Source organism: Piliocolobus tephrosceles, chromosome 11, assembly GCF_002776525.5.
Source record: "Piliocolobus tephrosceles isolate RC106 chromosome 11, ASM277652v3, whole genome shotgun sequence".
Taxonomy (NCBI): domain Eukaryota; kingdom Metazoa; phylum Chordata; class Mammalia; order Primates; family Cercopithecidae; genus Piliocolobus; species Piliocolobus tephrosceles.
In genome coordinates, this window is record NC_045444.1 from 3,583,961 (window position 1) to 3,596,899 (window position 12,939).

The 12,939-nt window shown below is 39.7% G+C and overlaps 1 protein-coding gene across 6 annotated transcripts in view; it reads right to left on the reverse strand.

Moving 5' to 3' along the window:
• The window catches only part of CLASP1 (cytoplasmic linker associated protein 1), a 298,327-nt gene that overhangs the window by 159,995 nt on the left and 125,393 nt on the right, over positions 1–12,939 (reverse strand). The gene's annotated exons all lie outside the window — the stretch shown is intronic.

Sequence of the window (12,939 nt, forward strand, 5' to 3'; positions counted from 1 at the left end):
TGAAAGAAAAAGGTGGGAGAATGCAATCATACTTAGTAGAAAAAGTTAAGAAAAAAGAGGCTTTCTTGAGCCCGGCATGGTGGCTCATGCCTGTAATCCCAGCACTTTGGGAGGTTGAAGCAGGTGGATCGCCTGAGGTCAGGAGTTCGAGACCAGCCTGGCCAACATAGTAAAACCCCCATCTCTACTAAAAATACAAAAAATCAGCTACATGTGGTGGTGGGCGCCTGTAATCCCAGCTACCAGGGAGGCTGAGGCAGGAGAATCGCTTGAACCCAGGAGGAGGAGCTTGCAGTGAGCCGAGATTGTGCCACTGCACTCCAGCCTAGGCAACAAGAGCGAAACTCTGTCTCAAAAAAAAGAAAGAAAGAAAAAGAAAAAAGAGGTTTTCTTAAGCAAAGCACAGGTATATTGGAGTAAGTGTTGAGATTCCAAAGTAATGTATCTATGCCTTCAATTTCAGGGACATTTTAGTGCTTTTTAACACACCATCCTATCCTGCCAGCTCTCATCATTTCAAATATGTTTGTCTTTTCTTCTCAAGCGAATGGAAGCTCCTCAGGGGTAGAGATGTGAGCTATGCTGTCTTGGTATTTGTACCAAGCACTACGTATGCCATGCAGATGCTCGCTCAGGAGTTAACATCACTATGTTAGACAGCTGAAACCTAACTCCTCACTCTGGAAAACTGTCGGTATTCACACAAGCTCTGGTGTTAGTTCATTCACTCAAAACTAGAGTGCCCATTATGAGCCCAACACCGAGCTAGTGAGTTCTTACCCTCTGGAGCTTATGCTCTAAGTAAGAGAGAGGCCAAAATTACACATCAGCAAATGAAGGGGATGAACCAGCCTGATGCACTGCCTCTCCCCATTCCATAGGTGACACCAACAATCTTTTCAAGCCATCTTTCCACCAAGCCCAGATGTTCCCTCAGAATCCTTCTCAAAACTATTCCAGGCAGACACTAACCATTAGTTAAAACTGGCACTGAATAAAACTCCAATTGCCATCTCAGGACCAGAAATGAGTAAAACTATAACTCACTTTCAAATCCAGCAGTTACTAAAGAACTGGAAAGATGCCTTACATGATTGTGTTTCTTACGATGTTTCCATTATCGTTCCTTTTTAAAAGTAACAAAGATCTTCAATGGCTTGACAAACTCATAAATAATATCATGACACAGGTTGCCAGGGCATGCCCTCACTAAGGTACTACTTGATTGTGTCACAACCACACCCTCTGATGTGAGCATGCCTGCAAATTTTTAAGTTGGAGCCAAGGTATACTTCTGGTCTGGTTGTTCTTGAAATTACTGGAAGAGGGCAAGTATTTCTTCCATTCCTGGGACAGTATTCACCATTCTAAATGGTAATTGTGTCCAGAGTCTGTGGATTTTTTCTCAGTGGTAAGGCATTCTCACTGTGGTCACATTACCCACGACCTGGCAGGCCTGAACAACTAGGTATGAGAACACTATAAACATAACTATTATTGGTATGTGCACCTTAATTCAGAATTCCCTCTGCTTTCACACTCCTGTCTCACTAACTCCCTCATTCTCTGCTCATTAATGCTGCTACAACAGCTCCTATCAAGGTTACCACCTAAAGAGACAGTCTAACACCAACGAAGCATTCCTTTGGAATGAAAGGACTGGTTTTGTTTGCTAGCTCTGACTACAAAAATATAAAATGTCTCTCTTGGGAACTACTGATTCACACAAATCTAAAAGGATGAGTTTTATATATTCAAAGACATTGAATACACAACTAATGATTACCCTCTGAAGCCACCAAATTGTTTTATTTTAAATCTCTGGATTTCCATTTAAAATAAATTTCTTTACTGGTTTGACAAATAACTACCATCTTCCCTTACTTTTTCTGAATTTAAATTTCCATATTAAACTCTTCAATCCAATTGGAATTTATTTTACTATAAGATTTAGTTCAAATTAGTTCCTTCCTAGAAAATTTTATATATAGATTTTAAATAATTTCCTGGAAGCAAATACTTAAACACAGCAATCTCAGTCAATAAGCTGCATCCATATACTTAGAGCTTCTAGCATGAAAAAGAGAAATCGACATAAACACATACTTAGAAATCCAAACTTGGAGGACAGAAGAGATTTTGAAGAGAAAGAAAAAATGTTTTAAAAAATGTCATTAGTGCTTCCAAAGAGATAAGAGAAAATATTGTGATCATAAAACAGGAGAGGAGCCCTTTAAAATGGCAGAGTATGGACCCTCAAAAATCTGCTTCAAAGAAGTAAAGAAAACATTGGCAAAAACTGTCCAAATCAACTTACCATCATGGTAAGAGTGAAAACAAGCAGCCTGGCAGCCACTAGAAAGAGCTGAAGCTCCCAAGTCTGGAGCTCCCTAAAAGTCCCCATTCCCAAAGAACTATCATTCCACCTACCTGGCACATCCCTGCAAGCCCAATTGCAGGGCTTGTCTTTATTTGACCTGACTTAGAGCTTGTTCAATGTTAGAGGCCTTTTCCCTGAGGCGATAATCAAAACTAACCAGTGACAACTGTTCAATATGGTGGATACCCCAGACAGAAGTAACAACTGGAGCAAAGAAACTGACCAAAAATGAAGGGGGGAGGGGGGAAGGAGGGCGGGGGCTAGAAATTGAGATGTCCACAGCAAACTCTGAATATACTCCTGGGAATCTGGGAGGTGTATGTGCAAGGCTATGCAAATGCACAGGCCCAGGAAAGACCCCTGAAGGTTCTAATGTCCCCCACTGGCTGACTTTGACACTCTGAACAAGCAGGAAGTAAAAAGGAAGACAGAGGTGTAAAACACCTTTCACAGCACTGAAAGCATGCCCCAAAACACAGAGCCAGTCACCAGAGTCTGGGAGACTTACTGGTTCAACACGCTAAAGGAAATCTCTGTGCAATCATTAGCTAATCGCTAAGCTAACCAACCAGAGAATTCAGTGGCCACATAAAATAAAGAACAAAGACTTAAGGAATTCATTTAGGAAAGTCACTAGACCAAAATAAGCAACAAAAACAATAAACAGTAACAACAAAAAATCTGGGGAGGGGAAAGAATATGATTTCCTGAGTTGCCACAATATATTATTTAAAGTGTCCAGAGTCAACAAGAAATTGTGAGACAAAGAAACAAGAAAATATGGCCCATACAAAGGAAATAAAATTCAGTCAACAAAAACTATTTGTAAGGAAACCTATACATTGGCTTAACTCAATGAAGACTTCAAGTCAATTAATATAAATATGTTGAAAGATCTAAAGAAAACTATTTCTGAATAATTAAAGTGTAAGAACAATGTCTCACCAAAGAGAGAATAACAACAAAGAGAAAGAATATATTTTAAAAAACCATATAGAAATTCTGGAGACGAAATGTACAATAAACTGAAATTAAAAATTCACTAGGAGGAGTTCAACAACAGATCTGAGCTGGGACAAGAAGTAATCAACAAATTTGAAGATGAGTCAACTGTTATTATATCCTATCTAAGTAACAGAAACAAAAAAAAAAAATGAACAGAGCCCAAGAGATCATCTTACAAAACCAATGTACCAACACAGTCACATAATAGAGGTCCCAGGAAAAGAGAAAAAAGACAGGACATATGGTACTTTCCAAAGACTTTTTGGGTCCAATTCTTTGCCCTAGTTGTTATTGTTGCCTCAGGCATCTACCACATTGAAAAATTATCAAAAAAGATATGAAGAACAATGGCTAAAAACTTCACAAATTTGATATAAAACAATCTATATATTTAACAAGCAACTCCAAACAGGATAAACTTAAAGAGATCCAAATCTAGACACAATAACCAAACTGTCACAAGAGAAGACAAAGAGAAAATCTTTAAAGCAACAACAGAAAACCCACTCATTGTGCACAAGGGATCCTCAAAAAGGTCAATACCTGATTTCTCATGAGAAACCATGAAAGCCAGAGTGGAGCTGCATGAGAATAGATAATATATTCAAAGTTCTGAAATTAAAAAGACAATCAACCAATAATTCTATATGTAACAAAACTATCCACCAAAAACAAAGGAGAACCTAAGATATTACCAGATAAACAAAAAGCAACAGTCCTTCGGGTTGAAATGAAAGAACACTGTACAACAGCTCAAATCCACATGAAGAAATAAAGAAAATAAGTAAAAATACAGTTATACCTATGTATTCATAGGTAAATATAAAATACAGTATAAAGGTACTTTTTGTTCTTAACTCTTTTCTTGTTCTACATAACTTAAAAAGAAACTGCATAAAGCAATAAGTATAGAACTATATGCATTGGTGGGCTTATAACGTATAAAGATATAATTTGCATGACAACAGCAAAAAAGAAGAAAACAGCTAAGTAGGAGTAAAGCTTTTTAATACTGAAATTAAATAGTATCAATTTTAACTAGGCTGTTTAAGATGTTAATTGTAAGCTCTAGAACAACTGCAAATAAGCCCCCTCCAAAAAAGTAAAATAAACAGTAAGAGAGTTATAGTATTACACTAGAAAATATCTATTTAACACAAAATAAGGCAGTAACAGAGGAACAAAGAAACAAATCATGACATATAGAACATAAATAGCACACCTGCAGACATAAATTCTACCTTACCAGTACTACATTAAATATAAATGGATTAAACACTCCAATGAAAAGTTTTTAAAAGTCAGACTGCATAAATAAATAAGACTCGGAACAGCAAGAGCTCCAGCCTCCAGCTCCCAGAGTGACGGTGATTTCTGCATTTTCAACTGAGGTATGGGTTTAACTCACTAGGGTGTGTCTGACAGTCGATGCTGGTCCGCCCTTCCAGCAAGAGCTGAAGCAGGGCAAGCAGGGCAAGCAGGGCAAGGCATCGCCTTACCTGGGAAGCACAAGGGGGAAGGGAATTCCTTTTCTTGGCCAAGGGAAATTGAGACACACAACACCTGGAAAATCAGGTCACTCCCACCCTAACACTGCGCTTTACCAAGGGTCTTAGCAAAGGGCACACCAGGAGATTATATCCCACACCTGGCCCGGAGGGGTCCCACAGCCACGCAGTCTGAGATCTAACTGCAAGGCAGCAGCCAGGCTGGGGGAGGGGCGCCCGCCATTGCTGACACTTAAGTAGGTAAACAAAGCCTCCAGGAAGCTCGAACTGAGTGGAGCTCACTGCAGCTCCAGGAGGCCTGCCTGTCTCTGTAGACTCCACCTCTGGGGACAGGGCATAGCAAAAAAAGAAAAAATGCAGCAGAAACCTCTGCAGATGTTAATGACCCTGTCTGACAGCTCTGAAGAGAGCAGTGGATCTCCCAGCACGGAGGTTGGTATCTGAGAATGGACAGTCTGCCTGCTCAAGTGGGTCCCTGACCCCTGAGTGGCCTAACATGGCGGGGTACACCCCTGAGACGAAGCTTCCAGAGCAAGAATCAGACAGCAGCACTCGCTGTTCAGCAGTATTCTATCTTCTGCAGCCTTCGCAGCTGATACCCAGGCAAACAGGGTCTGGAGTGGACCTCAAGCGATCTCCAACAGACCTACAGCTGAGGGTCCTGACTGTTAGAAGGAAAACTAACAAACACAAAGGAACCCACACCAAAACCCCATCAGTACCTCACCAGAATCAAAGACCAAAGGCAGATAAAACGACAAAGATGGGGAAAAAGCAGGGCCGAAAAGCTGGAAATTCAAAAAATTCAAAAAATCAGAGCACATCTCCCCCTCCAAAGGAACACAGCTCATCGCCAGCAACGGATCAAAGCTGGACGGAAAATGACTTTGACGAGCTGAGAGAAGACTTCAGTCGATCAAACTTCTCAGAGCTACGCACCCAGGGCAAAGAAACTAAAAATCTTGAAAAAAGAATGAAAGAGCGGATAACTAGAATAATCAATGCAGAGCAGGCCATAAACGAACTGACAGAGATAAAAACCATGACACGAGAAATACATGACAAATGCACAAGCTTCAGTAACCGACTCAATCAAATGGAAGAAAGAGTATCAATAATTGAAGATCATATGAATGAAATGAAGTGAGAAGTCTAGAGAAAAAAAAAGGAAAAAGAAATGAACAAAGCCTCCAAGAAATATGGGATTATGTGAAAAGACCAAATCTACGTCTGACTGGTGTGCATGAAAGTGACGAGGAAAATGGAACCAAGTTGGAAAACACTCTGCAGGATATCATCCAGGAGAACTTTCCCAACCTAGTAAGGCAGGCCAACATTCAAATTCAGGAAATACAAAGAACGCCACAAAGATACTCCTCGAGAAGAGCAACTCCAAGACACATAATTGTCAGATTCACCAAAGTTGAAATGAAGGAAAAAATGTTAAGGGCAGCCAGAGAGAAAGGTCGGGTTACCCACAAAGGGAAGCCCATCAGACTAACAGCAGATCTCTCGACAGAAACTCTACAAGCCAGAAGAGAGTGGGGGCCAATATTCAACATTCTTAAAGAAAATAATTTTCAACCCAGAATTTCATATCCAGCCAAACTAAGTTTCATCAGTGAAGGAGAAATAAAATTCTTTACAGACAAGCAAATGCTTAGAGATTTTGTCACCACCAGGCCTGCCCTACAAGAGATCCTGAAGGAAGCACTAAACATGGAAAGGAACAACCGGTACCAGCCACTGCAAAAACATGCCAAAATGTAAAGACCATCGATGCTAGGAAGAAACTGCATCAACTATCAAGCAAAATAATCAGCTAATATCACAATGACGGGATCAAGTTCACACTTAACAACATTAACCTTAAATGTAAATGGACTAAATGCTCCAATTAAAAGACACAGACTGGCAAATTGAATAACGAGTCAAGACCCATCAGTTTGCTGTATTCAGGAGACGCATCTCACATGCAGACACACACATAGGCTCAAAATAAAGGGATGGAGGAAGATCTACCAGGCAAATGGAGAACAAAAAAAAGCAGGGGCTGCAATCCTAGTTTCTGATAAAACAGACTTTAAACCATCAAAGATCAAAAGAGACAAAGAAGGCCATTACATAATGGTAAAGGGATCAATTCATCAGGAAGAGCTAACTATCCTAAATGTATATGTGCCCAATACAGGAGCACCCAGATTCATAAAGCAAGTCCTTTGAGACTTACAAAGAGACTTAGACTCCCATATAATAATAATGCGAGACTTCAACACCCCACTGTCAACATTAGACAGATCAATGAGACAGAAAGTTAACAAGGATATCCAGGAATTGAACTCAACTCTGCATCAAGTGGACCTAATAGACATCTACAGAACTCTCTACCCCAAATCAACAGAATATACATTCTTCTCAGCACCACATTGCACTTATTCCAAAACTGACCACATAGTTGGAAGTAAAGGACTCCTCGGCAAATGTAAAAGAACAGAAATTATAACAAACTGTCTCTCAGACCACAGTGCAATCAAACTAGAACTCAGGACTAAGAAAATCAATCAAAACCACTCAACTACATGGAAACTGAATAACCTGCTCCTGAATGACTACTGGGTACATAACAAAATGAAGGCAGAAATAAAGATGTTCTTTGAAACCATTGAGAACAAAGATACAACATACCAGAATCTCTGGGACACATTTAAAGCAGTGTGTAGAGGGAAATTTATAGCACTAAATGCCCACTAGAGAAAGCTGGAAAGATCTAAAATTGACACCCTTACATCACAATTAAAAGAACTAGAGAAGCAAGAGCAAACACATTCAAAAGCTAGCAGAAGGCAAGAAATAACTAAGATCAGAGCAGAACCAAAGGAGACAGAGACACAAAAAACCCTCCAAAAAATCAATGAATCCAGGAGTTGGTTTTTTGAAAAGATCAACAAAATTGATAGACCGCTAGCAAGATTAATAAAGAAGAAAAGAGAGAAGGATCAAATAGACGCAATAAAAAATGATAAAAGGGATATCACCACTGACACCACAGAAATACAAACTACCATCAGAGAATACTATAAACACCTCTACGCAAATCAACTAGAAAACCTAGAAGAAATGGATAATTTCCTGGACACTTACACTCTTCCAAGACTAAACCAGGAAGAAGTTGAATCCCTGAATAGACCAATAGCAGCCTCTGAAATTGAGGCAACAATTAATAGCCTACCCACCAAAAAAAGCCCAGGACCAGATGGATTCACAGCTGAATTCCACCAGAGGTACAAGGAGGAGCTGGTACCATTCCTTCTGAAACTATTCCAATCAATAGAAAAAGAGGGAATCCTCCCTAACTCATTTTATGAGGCCAACATCATCCTGATACCAAAGCCTGGCAGAGACACAACAAAAAAAGAGAATTTTAGACCAATCTCCCTGATGAACATCGATGCAAAAATCCTCAATAAAATACTGGCAAACCGGATTCAGCAGCACATCAAAAAGCTTATCCACCATGATCAAGTGGGCTTCATCCCTGGGATGCAAGGCTGGTTCAACATATGCAAATCAATAAACGTAATCCAGCATATAAACAGAACCAAAGACAAAAACCACATGATTATCTCAACAGATACAGAAAAGGCCTTTGACAAAATTCAACAGCCCTTCATGCTAAAAACGCTCAATAAATTCGGTATTGATGGAACGTACCTCAAAATAATAAGAGCTATTTATGACAAACCCACAGCCAATATCATACTGAATGGGCAAAAACTGGAAGCATTCCCTTTGAAAACTGGCACAAGACAGGGATGCCCTCTCTCACCACTCCTATTCAACATAGTGTTGGAAGTTCTTGCCAGGGCAATCAGGCAAGAGAAAGAAATAAAGGGTATTCAATTAGGAAAAGAGGAAGTCAAATTGTCCCTGTTTGCAGATGACATGATTGTACATTTAGAAAACCCCATTGTCTCAGCCCAAAATCTCCTTAAGCTGATAAGCAACTTCAGCAAAGTCTCAGGATACAAAATCAATGTGCAAAAATCACAAGCATTCTTATACACCAATAACAGACAAACAGAGAGCCAAATCATGAATGAACTCCCATTCACAATAGCTTCAAAGACAATAAAATACCTAGGAATCCAACTTACAAGGGATGTAAAGGACTTCTTCAAGGAAAGCTACAAACCACTGCTCAGTGAAATAAAAGAGGACACAAACAAATGGAAGAACATACCATGCTCATGGATAGGAAGAATCAACATTGTGAAAATGGCCATACTGCCCAAGGTTATTTATAGATTCAATGTCATCCCCATTAAGCTACCAATGACTTTCTTCATAGAATTGGAAAACTGCTTTAAAGTTCATATGCAACCAAAAAAGAGCACATATTGCCAAGACAATCCTAAGCCAAAAGAACAAAGCTGGAGGCATCACGCTACCTGACTTCAAACTATACTACAAAGCTACAGTAACCAAAACAGCATGGTACTGGTACCAAAACAGAGAAATAGACCAATGGAACAGAACAGAGCCCTCAGAAATAATACCACACATCTACAGCCATTTGATCTTTGATAAACCTGATAAAAACAAGAAATGGGGAAAGGATTCCCTATTTAATAAATGGTGCTGGGAAAATTGGCTAGCCATAAGTAGAAAGCTGAAACTGGATCCTTTCCTTACTCTTTATTCGAAAATTAATTCAAGATGGATTAGAGACTTAAATGTTAGACCTAAAACCATAAAAACCCTAGAAGAAAATCTAGGTAATACCATTCAGGACATAGGCATGGGCAAGGACTTCATGTCTAAAACACCAAAAGCAACAGCAACAAAAGCCAGAATTGACAAATGGGATCTAATTAAACTAAAGAGCTTCTGCACAGCAAAAGAAACTACCATCAGAGTGAACAGGCAACCTACAGAATGGGAGAAAATTTTTGCAATCTACTCATCTGACAAAGGGCTAATATCCAGAACCTACAAAGAACTCAAACAAATTTACAAGGAAAAAACAAACAACCCCATCAAAAAGTGGGCAAAGGATATGAACAGACATTTCTCAAAAGAAGACATTCATACAGCCAACAGACACATGAAAAAATGCTCATCATCACTGGCCATCAGAGAAATGCAAATCAAAACCACAATGAGATACCATCTCACACCAGTTAGAATGGCAATCATTAAAAAATCAGGAAACAACAGGTGCTGGAGAGGATGTGGAGAAACAGGAACACTTTTACACTGTTGGTGGGACTGTAAACTAGTTCAGCCACTGTGGAAAAATAGTGTGGCGATTCCTCAACGATCTAGAACTAGAAATACCATTTGACCCAGCAATCCCATTATTGGGTATATACCCAAAGGATTATAAATCATGCTGCTATAAAGACACATGCACACTTATGTTTATTGCAGCACTATTCACAATAGCAAAAACTTGGAATCAACGCAAATGTCCATCAGTGACACACTGGGTTAAGAAAATGTGGCACATATACACCATGGAATACTATGCAGCCATAAAAAAGAATGAGTTCATGTCCTTTGTAGGGACATGGATGCAGCTGGAAACCATCATTCTCAGCAAAGTATCGCAAGAACAGAAAACCAAACACCACACGTTCTCACTCATAGGTGGGAACTGAACAATGAGATCACTTGGACACAAGAAGGGGAACATCACACACCAGGGCCTATTGTGGGGAGAGGGGAGGGGAAAGGGATAGCATTAGGAGATATACCTAATGTAAATAATTGTTACAACAGTAACAATTATGAACATATATGCATCTAAGAACGGAGCTCAAAATATAGGAAGCAAAAAGTGACAACTGAAGAGAGAAATAGATAATTCACCAGTATTAACTGGAAACTTCAATATGTACATTCCTTAATGGATTTTAAAAACCAGAAAGAGGATCAACAAGAAAATAAAAGACTTCAATAACACTATAATCCAACTAGAACAAACATCTATAAGATATTCAAACAAACAATATCAGAATATAGATTCTTCTTTTTTGAGACAGGGTCTCTCTCTGTCACCCAAGCTGGAGTGCAATGGGACGATCTCAGCTTACTGCAACATCAGCCTTCCAAGCTGGAGAGATTCTCCTGCCTCAGCGTCTCATGTAGGTTGCTAGGACCACAGGCACATGCTGCCACACCCAACTAATTTTTTTACTTTTTGGAGAAAAGGGGTCTCACATTGCCAAGGCTGGTCTTGAACTCCTGGGCTCAAGCAATCCTGTCTCAGCCTCCCAAAGGGATGGCATCACACGCATGAGCCACTGGGCCTGGCTTACAGATTCTTTCCAAGCATACATGGAACATTATCCAGGAGTCCACATGCCAGGCCACAAAAATAAGCCTCAATAAATTTCAAGCCGGGCATGGTGGATTACACCTGTAAACCCAGTACTTGGGGAGTCTGAGGCAGGGAGATTACATGAGGGCAGAAGTTCGAGACCATCTTGGGCAATGTGGCAAAAATCTCATCTCTACTAAAATTAGAAAAATTAGCTGGGTGTAGTGGTGTATATCTGTAATTCCAGCTACTTGGGAGGCTGAGGCATGAGAATCGCTTGAACCCAGGAGGCAGAGGTTGCCGTGAGCTAAGATTGTACCACTCCACTCCAGCCTGGACAACAGAGTGAGACTCTGTCTCAAAACAAATGTTTTTAATTTAACGAAAAGAATTTCAAATGACTGAAACCATATAAATTATGTTTTCTAACTACAATAGGATAAAATCAGAAATTAATAACAAAAAGAAATGAGAAATCAAAAAATGTAGAAATAAAACACTCCTAAGTAACAACGCAAAAATGAAAACAAAAAGGAATTAGAAAATCTTTGAGATATATGAAAACATTAACATATCAAAATTTAGGGAATACAGCTAGAGCAGTACTTAGAAATTCATAGGTGTAAATGTCTACATTAAAACAAGATCTCAAATCAATAACCATCTTAAAAAACTGGAAAAAGACAAGTACATCAAACCAATCAAAAGTAAAGATTAGAGTGAAATAAGCAAAATATATACAACAGGAAAAAGAGAAAAATCAATGAAACTAGAAATTAGTTCTCTGAAAAGACAAAAATTGATAAACCTTAACTAGACTGACCAGAGGGGCAAAGGCTCAAATTAATCAAATAAAAACCCTGAAAGGGAAGGCATCACTGCTGAGCATGTACAAATAAAAAGGATTACAGGGGAATTCTATGAACAATTATATGCCAAAAATTAAATAAGCAAGATAAAATGACTAAATTCCTACAGAGATCCAAGCTACCAAAACTGCTTCAAAAAGAAACAGAAAATCTGAATAGACCCCTAACAAGTAGAGAAATTGAATTAGTGACCTCTAACAAGTAGAGAGATTGAATCAGTGACTCAAAAAAAATCAGCCTGAGACCAGCCTAGGCAACATGGCAAAACTCCATCTGCACAAAAAATACAGAAATTACCCGCACATGGTGGCATGCACCTCTAGTCCCAGCTACTTGGGGGGCCGAGGTGGAACAATTATTTGAGCCCAGGAAGTTAAGGCTGCAGTGAGCAATGATCACGCCACTGCACTCCGGCCTGGGTAACAGAGTGAGGTCCCACCTCAAAAAATAATAACAAACAAAAATAATTTTTAAAATTAAATAAATGAACAAATGAATGAATGAATGAACCAAGAAAGAAAAGGCCTGGTCTCCAAGAAACAGCAGATGCACCTGCCGAGAAAGGTGAAGCAAAGACCCAGTATGACAAAGAGATGTCAGGTTAATGGGCTTCCAAGAGGCAGTGAAGGCAGCCAGTCCAGGTGGAAACAGGCTTTCGGGACTTACACAACTGGCAGAGAGGTGAGCAGGCATCCAGCATAAACCACATTGTGCTGTGCCGTTTGACACACTGAGCCACTCTTATCCCACTTGTTGGGAATGGTGGGGGCCCTCCCCAAATCCACATTTCTAGACACCAGCCTGGGGCCAGGCCTGTAAGCAGGCCTTTCTAAGGACAGCAGTCTCAGGCCGGCT